The sequence below is a fragment of the Triticum aestivum genome, chromosome 7A (assembly GCF_018294505.1).
Source record: "Triticum aestivum cultivar Chinese Spring chromosome 7A, IWGSC CS RefSeq v2.1, whole genome shotgun sequence".
NCBI lineage: Eukaryota > Viridiplantae > Streptophyta > Magnoliopsida > Poales > Poaceae > Triticum > Triticum aestivum.
The window spans coordinates 209,621,054-209,631,836 of record NC_057812.1 but is presented as its reverse complement, the minus strand read 5'-3'; positions in this window follow the sequence as shown (position 1 = coordinate 209,631,836).

The following is a 10,783-nucleotide window of genomic DNA, read 5'->3' as shown; positions in this document are numbered from 1 at the left end:
TCCTAACAAAGAAAAATCAAATACTCGACTGTCCGGACGCAGAGGCCTTAGCAGCCTTCAAGCATAATATCCGTGACGAGTGGCTTGCCCGGCACCTAGGACAGGAGAAGCCGAAATCTATGGCAGCACTCACGGCACTCATGACCCGCTTTTGCGCGGGAGAGGATAGCTGGCTTGCTCGTAGCAACAATATGACCAAGAACCCTGGTAGTTCGGACATCAGGGACATTAGTGGCAGGTCGCGTCGCAACCAACAGAAGCGCCGCATCAACGGCGACAATGCTAAGGATACGGCAGTTAATGCCGGATTCAGAGGCTCTAAATCCGGTCAGCGGAAAAAATCATTCAAAAGGAATCCTAGGGGCCCGTCCAGCTTGGACCGAATACTCAACCGCTTGTGCCAAATACACGGCACCCCCGAAAAGCCAGCCAATCACACCAACAGGGATTGCTGGGTGTTCAAGCAGGCAGGCAGATTAAGCGCTGACAATGAAGACAAGGGGTTGCATAGCGATGACGACGAGGAGCCCCGGCCGCCGAACAACAATGGACAGAAGGGTTTTCCCCCACAAGTGCGGACGGTGAACATGATATACGCCACCCACGTCCCCAAAAGGGAGCGGAAGCGCGCGTTAAGGGACGTATACGCGGTAGAGCCAGTCGCCCCAAAGTTCAACCCATGGTCCTCCTGCCCGATCACCTTTGATCGAAGAGACCATCCCACTAGCATCCGTCATGGCGGATTCGCCGCATTGGTTCTCGACCCAATTATTGACGGATTTCATCTCACTAGAGTCCTTATGGACGGCGGCAGTAGCCTGAACCTGCTTTACCAGGATACAGTGCGGAAAATGGGCATAGATCCCTCGAGGATTAAGCCCACCAAAACGACCTTTAAAGGCGTAATACCAGGTGTAGAGGCCAGCTGCACAGGCTCGGTCACACTTGAAGTGGTCCTCGGATCTCCGGATAATTTCCGAAGCGAGGAGTTAATCTTCGACATAGTCCCGTTCCGCAGTGGTTATCATGCACTGCTCGGGCGAACCGCATTTGCCAAGTTCAATGCGGTCCCGCACTACGCATACCTTAAGCTCAAGATGCCAGGCCCTCGAGGAGTAATTACGGTCAATGGAAACACCGAACGCTCCCTCCGAACGGAGGAGCACACGGCGGCCCTCGCAACGGAAGTACAAAGCAGCCTCTCCAGGCAGTTCCCCAGTCCTTCCATTCAACGACTGGACACCGTCAAGCGCGCCCGAAGTAACCTACAACAAGACCGCCTGGCACGTTCCGAGCAGGCATAGCAATGCGGCCCCAACCCCAACCCTCGCAAAAAGGCGACGCCAGTACTTCGTGTCCATAACTACGCTCTGGAAATACCATGGGCATAGGGGGAGGGGCACCATCACGGCACGCCCAAAACACGGCTTAAACCGCACCAGGGGTTGCCGACTTTTTTTACACTTTTCTCTTAATTCCAGGACTCTACTCTTCGAAAGGCTTGTTCGGCAGTTCAATTGCTGCACAAACGATGCAAGGACTAGGAAAGCAGACAAGCCATGCCGCATTACGGAAATCCCAGGTGGTCTCTATCATGAGCAGTATACCCGTTTCGCATACTATCCCGCAGCTTGCCCCTGAAGCAGACATGTTAAATAGTCCAACTTTTCGTTTATTACATCACTTGTATCGTTCTGCTTTGATCGCAGCTATTTTAATGAACAATGCATAGCTTTTGTCTATTTTCTGCATTACCTTATATATATATATATATATATATATATATATATGTTCCTTAATGACATGTTGCACCCGTACACTTTGGTACGGCCAAAATACGCCAGGGGCTTCAGTACCCCTCAACATGGTGTGAGAAGTCCGAACACTTTAACAAGTGCGGCACCCCGAACTTATAGCATTATATGCATCGGCTCCGAATCATGTCTTGGGTCAATAGTTGGGTTTGCCCGGCTCCTATGTTTTGGTGCCTTACGTTCCGCTATATCGGCTAAGGTAGCACTAGGAGAACCACTGCGATTGTGCCCCAGTTGAGCTGGGCCGAGCACCTCAGTGGAGAAAGCTAAAACTGACTGTCATGATGAAGCGAGAGCTGGTCGCTGTTCGAGAGGTTTTTTCGAGTCCCTAAAGACTTATGCCGCTTCGGGCGAGGAGTCGGCTCTGTCCGGCCAAGGCGTGGATAGCGCCCCGAAATCGGTCTTCCGAATACTAGGGGCTTCGCCGAAATTTAAAATTATAGAATTCTATGGCTAAGTGAGAGTGTTCACGCATTATAGTCCGATTGCCTCGTTCGTTGGGCTGAGCGCCTCCCTCGAAGGACCCAAATATGGGAAAAAGAGCGCCCAGGTTTATCCCCGAACACCCCAGCACTAGCGGCATGGGGGCAGAAGCCGACGACTCGCCATCTCTCAGTATTGATAAACAGCCGCACAGAAGGTAATATTTTAAATTCAAGCAGCATTGCTTAGCGCATATGAACAAGTTTTCAGCGCACAGGATAACACGAGCGGGTTTTACTCAAAAAATACATCCTTGGTACATTCATCCGCAACAAGGCGGGCACCCTTCAGAACATCCTTATAATAATTCTCGGGCTTGCGATGCTCTTTCCCCGGCGGTGGCCCGTCCTTCACAAGCTTCTCCGCATCCAGCTTGCCCCAGTGCACCTTAGCACGGGCAAGGGCCCTACGGGCACCTTCAATGCAGACGGAGCGCTTGATGTCTTCAAGCCTCGGACAGGCCTCCACCAGCCGCCGCACCAGCCCGAAATAGCTCCCAGGCAGAGCCTCTCCAGGCCACAGCCGAACTAGGAGGCCCTTCATGGCCTGTTCGGCCGCCTTGTGGAGCTCGACCAGTTGCTTCAGCTGGTCGCTCAGGGGCACGGGGTGTCCGGCCTCAGCGTACTGAGACCAGAACACCTTCTCCGTCGAGCTGCCCTCCTCGGCTCGATAGAATGCGGCGGCATCAGATACACTCCGGGGAAGATCTGCGAACGCTCCTAGAGAGCTCCGGATTCGGGTAAGTAACAGGTAACTCACGTTTATGTGTTTGCTTTGCATAAAGAATGATTTACCCGCCGCAATCTTCTTCACCTCATCCAACTCCTGGAGGGTCTTCTGGGACTCGGCCTTGGCAGACTTGGCATTTTCTATAGCTGCCGCGAGCTCGGACGCTCGCGTCTTCGAGTCAAGCTCCAAACTCTCATGTTTTTTCATGAGAACCTGGAGCTCTTGCCGCACCTTGCCAACCTCAGCCTCATACCTCTCCCGCTTGGTGCGCTCCACAGCCGCATTCTTCTCGGCCTCGAGCGGCGCTTGCTTAAGGGTCACCACCTCAGACATGGCCCCTGCAATAGCCATGTCAATCCTGTCATTTTTTGCAATTGCACCTTTTTATATACATATTCAAACATGGTATTTCTTACCTTCCTTCTCCTCGAGCTGCTTCTTGGCACGCCCGAGCTCTTGCTCGGACTTCTCGAGACTCTGCTTCAGCACGTCCACTTCCGCAGTCAGTGCGGCAGACGCTATCAGAGAAGCCTGCATACGCATATTGACTCCTTTTGTTAGACTCCTACGAATTCTTTGATCCTCTATTTGGCTTTTCTTCCCGAACACCCGACAAAGCATCAGGGGCTACTGTCTATGCGGTAGCATTATTTGAACATTCTTTACTTACCTCAAAGCCTGTTAAAAGGCTTGAACAAGCTTCAGTCAGTCTGCTTTTGGCGGACTGAACCTTCTGGATCACCGCACTCATAATAGTGCGGTGCCCCTTGTCGATGGAGGCACCTTGGAGCGCCTCCAACATATTGTCCGGCGCCTCCGGTTGGACGGAGGACACCGGCACGATAGGCTTGCTCCTCTTCGAAGGAGATCGCTCGCCGGACTCTGGAACCCTTGAAGATTCCGGAGCTGCATTCGGCCTTAAGCCGGACTTGGAGCCCTGGGGGGTTTCGTCCCCTTTACTCCTGGAGTCCGGGAGGTCGCCTTGCGGCGCCTCCAGGACCACCTCCTCCCGGCTTGGAACCTGTTGGGACAACACTTTGGTGTCATCCGCAGGGCGGGGGGATGAAGCCATCGGAAGTGAGTTCACCTCCGACGGGTCCAGTGAGCCGCTCGACGATGCGTTGAGCCGGTCTTTAGGTGGGTTGTATAAACATATTCGACATAAGGGAAAGCTGAATGAAAAACAAATACTATAAACTACCCCGGTATCCGGACACTTACGATTTCGCCAGGGGCTTGGCCCTGGGCTGCCACTCTTCTTCGTCGTCGGCGGCGTCGGTGGAGCGGTCCGGGGGAAGGGTTTTCCCCTTCTTGGACCCTCCGGCCTCCTCGGAGAGGGCGGCCTTCCTTTTCTTCTCTCCTCCCACTGGAGGGGGAGAGGTCTCTTCTTCTTCCTCCTCGTCTTCATGAGAGGAAGGCGCTTCGGGACCGCCGGATGGCGAATCCGACACCTCCTGGCGTCGGGCACTCTTTCGAGTCCCCGTGGCCCTTTTCGTGGCCTTCTTCTCCGGCACCACATAGGGCGCCGGAACCAGCAGCTTCGCCAAGCGAACATCCGCTGGGCCTTCGGGCAGAGGAGCCGGATAGTTGATCTGTCCGGACGTCACCACCCAATCCTATCCAAGATAAGGGAACTCAGATCCCGCATAGAGTCAAACTATGAAAAACTGATACCATGTAAAAGGAGAAAAACAGCTTACCACATGAGCATGATGCTGAGTACTGAATCCGCGATCCTCGTCAACGGATGCGGGAGCCTCGGCGCCCTTGAAAAGCACCCTCCAGGCATCTTCATACGTCGTGTCGAAGAGCCTGTTAAGAGTTTGATGCTGCGCCGGGTCGAATTCTCAAAGGTTGAAGGCCCGTCCTTGACACGGGAGGATCAGGCGGACAAGCATAACCTGGACTACGTTGACAAGCTTGAGCTTCTTGTCCACCAGGATTTGGATGCATGTTTGGAGTCCGGTCAGCTCTCCTTTTTTACCCCAAGACAGGCCTGTCTCCTTCCAGGAGGTGAGCCGCGTGGGGGGGGGGGTCGGAACTCAGGGGGGCGACCCATTCGGTGTTGCGCGGCTCGGTGATGTAAAACCACCCTGATTGCCACCCCTTCAGGGTCTCCACAAAGGAGCCCTCGAGCCATAGGACGTTGGCCATCTTGCCAACCATGGCGCCGCTACACTCCGCCTGGCTGCCGGGCACCACCTTTGGCTTGACGTTGAAAGTCTTTAGCCATAAGCCGAAATGGGGGCGGATGCGGAGGAAAGCCTCGCACACGACGATAAACGCCGAGATGTTGAGGACGAAGTTTGGGGCCAGATCGTGGAAATCCAGGCCGTAGTAGAACATGAGCCCCCGGACAAATGGATGCAGAGGGAAGCCCAGTCCGCGGAGGAAATGGGGGAGAAATACCACCCTCTCGTGGGGCCTAGGAGTGGGGATGAGCTGCCCCTTTTCGGGGAGCCGGTGCGCGATGTCGCTGGCCAGATATCCGGCCTTCCTCGGCTTTTTGATGTGTCCCCCCGTGACGGAGGAGACCATCCACTTGCCTCCCGCTCCGTACATGACTGGAGAGGGTTGAGGTGGTAGTGCGGACTTGGGCGCTGGAGCTCGAGTGCGCAAGAATGGATAGGCAGAGGAGGAAGAAGGCGTGGGTAAAAAGGTGGATCCTTATCCCCTTATATGGGTGGACGTGATTATGTGTCCCCACCAGCCTGGTAAAACTTGCTTATCTCCAAGTGCCGTAATCAAAGGCGCGGTTGGGTTACCCACGCCCGTATTGATGAGAATCCCGAAATGAGGGGACACGATCTATGCTTTGACAAGGCGTGCCAAGGAAACTGCCTCGCATAACGCGCTGAGGTGGGATAATGAAACAATTTGGATAAAGGCTTGGCCGTGGCGTGTTGCACCACAGAATACGTCAGCAGATTAGATTTGTGTTAATATTATTATTCTCTCTATGGTAATATGTGGAAACTTATTTTGCAGAGCGGACACTATCTTTGTGTTCAAGATCTTCTATGAAGTATTTGGAGGAGGAACCCGCCTTGCAATGCGAAGACAATTTGCGCGCCGGACTCGTCGTCATTGAAGCCTGGTTCAGGGGCTACTGAGGGAGTCCTGGATTAGGGGGTGTTCGGATAGCCGAACTATACCTTCAAGCCGGACTCCTGGACTATGAAGATACAAGATTGAAGACTCCGTCCCGTGTCCGGAAGGGACTTTCCTTGGCGTGGAAGACAAGCTTGGCGATACGGATGTTCAGATCTCCTACCATTGTAACCGACTCTATGTAACCCTAACCCTATCCGGTGTCTATATAAACCGGAGGGTTTTAGTCCGTAGGACAACATACACATCAACAATCATACCATAGGCTAGCTTCTAGGGTTTAGCCTCTCTGATCTCGTGGTAGATCAACTCTTGTAATACCCATACCATCAATATTAATCAAGCAGGACGTAGGGTTTTACCTCCATCGAGAGGGCCCGAACCTAGGTAAAACTTCGTGTCCCCTGCCTCCTGTTACCATCCGGCCTAGACGCACAGTTCGGGACCCCCTACCCGAGATCCGCCGGTTTTGACACCGACACCAAGGATGCAATGTTTTGATCTCTATGAATGATATGATCAAGCTACTCACTCGAGAGCCCCCCTTGATAGCACAACTATCGATCCTATAACCCAGTCTCCCAACTAACATGATAAGACCAGTAAAATAGAAAATCTATCAAGGACAAACCTTTGCCTTGCACATAATCCACTTGAGCTATATGATGACGATCTTGACCTCCTCAAGTTGGACCACCTTTCTTGATTGCGCTAGCTCGATGAAGACTAGTAGATTGCTCCCCCATACTCCACTATGGGCGAGCCACCCTTCGGCACATCTTCACAAGTCCATTGTCACCACATGGACGACAAGCTTCAAGCATGATCTCTTCGTGATGCTCCACTTGAACTTGGCACACCGCAATCTTGATGACGATCACCACTTGATGTCATCCTCCATGGGTTAATCATATCTTCCTTTTGATGCGCACCCATGGAAACGTACCTAACCCCACAAGGAAAACTCACGTGGATCATGGGTTAGTACACAAAGCGTAATGGACAATGCTTACCATACCTTTGGATCACTTGATCCCACTCGGTACATCTTCAACGCTTTGTGTGTTATCTTCTCTCTTCATAAAGATGATGTCTTGAAGGTGAAAGTGCAACTATCCCTAGGTGGTTTTGGTAATTCCTAACAACATATAGCTCATTGAGCTAATGCGATTCCAAGATTAATATTTCAGGAAAAGCTCAATGAATGGCATGGCATGGATGAGGAATGTGGACCCCTCAAAATATTAAGGACAAAAAGATTGGCTCAAGCTCAAAGCTCAAGACTCTACATTTTATATTTTAGTGATCCAAGATCACATTGAGTCTATAGGAAAAGCCAATAATATCAAGGAGGGATGAGGTGTTGTTTAATGAGGTTCTTGCTTCATAGTGCTTAGTGATATGCTCCAAAACCCTCAACTACCTTCCCACATCCACATATGACCTAAACCAAAAGTCAAACTCGGCCCCACCGATTCTATCTATCCGGCGCCACCGAGTTTCAAATGTCATAGCCACTGCCACAAACCCTAGGCAAATCGGTCTCACCGATAGGGATTTCGGTCACACCGAGATGGGGTTGTAATCTCTCTGTTTCCCTTCGTAACATTTTGGTCCTACCGAGATGAGCGATCGGTCCCACCGAGATTGCAATGTAAACTCTTTTGTAACATTTCAGTCCCACCGAAATGAGCGATCGGTCCCACCGAGATTGCAATGTAAACTCTCCGTTTCTCTTTCGTAACATTTCAGTCCCACCGAAATGAGCGATCGGTCCCACCGAGATTGCAATGTAAACTCTCCGTTTCTCTTTCGTAACATTTCGGTCCCACCGAAATGAGCGATCGGTCCCACCAAGTTTACCTGACCAACTCTTTGGTTAGCTTATTACCAAAATCGGTCCCACCGAGTTTGTGTAATCGGTCACACTGATATTACGTTATGCCCTAACCCTAACCATATTGGTCCTACCGAGTTGCATCTCAATCCCACCGAAAATCCTAACGGTCACTAGGTTTGCTGAATCGGTTTGACCAAGTCTTTCACTTTGGTCTCACCGAGATTGGTAAATTGTGTGTAACGGTTAGTTTTTGTGTGGAGGCTATATATACCCCTCCACCCACTCTTCATTCGAAGAGAGAGCCATCAGAACATACCTACACTTCCAATACACATTTTCTGAGAGAGAACCACCTACTCATGTGTTGAGGCCAAGATATTCCATTCCTACCATATGAATCTTGATCTCTAGCCTTCCCCAAGTTGCTTTCCACTCAAACCTTCTTTCCACCAAATCCATATCCTGTGAGAGAGAGTTGAGTGTTGGGGAGACTATCATTTGAAGCACAAGAGCAAGGAGTTCATCATCAACACACCATTTGTTACTTCTTGGGGAGTGGTGTCCCCTAGATTGGCTAGGTGTCACTTGGAGCCTCCGACAAAGATTGTGGAGTTGAACCAAGGAGTTTGTAAGGGCAAGGAGATCGCCTACTTCGTGAAGATCTACCGCTAGTGAGGCAAGTCCTTCGTGGGCGATGGCCATGATGGGATAGACAAGGTTGCTTCTTCGTGGACCCTTCGTGGGTGGAGCCCTCCGTGGACTCGCACAACCGTTACCCTCCGTGGGTCGAAGTCTCCATCAACGTGGATGTACGATAGTACCACCTATCAGAACCACGACAAAAACATCCGTGTCTCCAATTGCGTTTGAATTCTCCAAACCCTTCCCTTTACATTCTTGCAAGTTACATGCTTTACTTTTCGCTGCTCATAGACTCTTTGCATGCTTGCTTGAATTGTGTTAAGATTGCTTGACTTGTGCTAAGATAGCTAAAATCTGCCAAAGACTAAAATTGGGAAAATGATAGATTTTTATTTGGTCAAGTAGTCTAATCACCCCCCTCTAGACATACTTCCGATCCTACAAGTGGTATCAGAGCTTTGGTCTCCATTTGCTTTGATTTCCATAGCTTTTGGTGGTCATAGCCTTGGTTTCACAACCTAGGAGAGTATGGCGTCTAGCAGGGAAATTATCACCGTAGAGGTCCTTACTTTGATGGTACTAATTTTGCTAGTTGGAAGCATAAGATGAAAATGCATATTCTTGGACATAACCCCGCCGTTTGGGCTATTGTGTGTGTTGGCTTGCAAGGTGAATTCTTTGATGGGAAAGAACCGAATCGTGAAGCTACCACGGATGAGTTGAAGATGCTACAATACAATGCTCAAGCTTGTGATATCCTCTTCAACGGATTGTGCCCCGAAGAATTCAACAAAATCAGCCGTCTTGAGAATGCAAAGGAAATTTGGGATACTTTGATCGACATGCATGAAGGTACCGACTCCGTCAAGGAATCCAAGTTGGATGTGCTTCAAAGTCAACTTGACAAGTTCAAAATGAAGGATGGTGAAGGTGTCGCTGAAATGTACTCTAGGCTTGCTCTTATCACAAATGAGATTGCCGACTTAGGAAGTGAAGAGATGACCGACAAATTCATCATCAAGAAGATCCTAAGAGCCTTGGATGGAAAATACGATACCGTATGCTGATTTCTACTACGCAACCTTCTTTTTGTAGATGTTGTTGGGCCTGCAAGTGCACAGGTTTGTAGGACAGTAGCAAATTTCCCTCAAGTGGATGACCTAAGGTTTATCAATCTCTAGGAGGCGTAGGATGAAGATGGTCTCTCTCAAGCAACCCTGCAACCAAATAACAAAGAGTCTCTTGTGTCCCCAACACACCCAATACAATGGTAAATTGTATAGGTGCACTAGTTCGGCGAAGAGATGGTGATACAAGTGCAAAATAGATAGTAGATATAGGTTTTTGTAAACTGAAAATATAAAAACAGCAAGGTAGCGAGTGGTAAAAGTGAGCGTAAACGGTATTGCAATGATAGGAAACAAGGCCTAGGGTTCATACTTTCACTAGTGCAAGTTCTCTCAACAATAATAACATATATAGATCATATAACGAGCCCTCAACATGCAACAAAGAGTCACTCCGAAGCCACTAATAGCGGAGAACAAACGTAGAGATTATGGTAGGGTACGAAACCACCTCAAAGTTATTCTTTCAAATCAATCCGTTGGGCTATTCCTATAAGTGTCACAAACAACCCTGGAGTTTTTACTAGAATAACACCTTAAGATACAAATCAACCAAAACCCTAATGTCAGCTAGATACTCCATTGTCACCTCAAGTATCCGTGGGCATGATTATACGATATGCATCACACAATCTCAGATTTATCCAACCAACATAAAAGTACTTCAAATAGTGCCCCAAAGTTTCTACCGGAGAATCAAGAACGTGTGCCAACCCCTATGCATAGGTTCATGGCGCAAGTTGGTCACCAAAACATACATCAAGTGGCACGTGATATCCCATTGTCACCACAGATAAGCACGGCAAGACATACATCAAGTGTTCATAAAAGACTCAATCCGATAAGATAACTTCAAAGGGGAAACTCAATTCATCACAAGAGAGTAGAGGGGGAGAAGAAACATAAGATCCAACTACAATAGCAAAGCTCGGGATACATCAAGATCGTGCCATAGATGGAACACGAGAGAGAGAGATCAAACACATAGCTACTGGTACATACCCTCAGCCCTGAGGGTGAACTACTCCCTCCTCGTC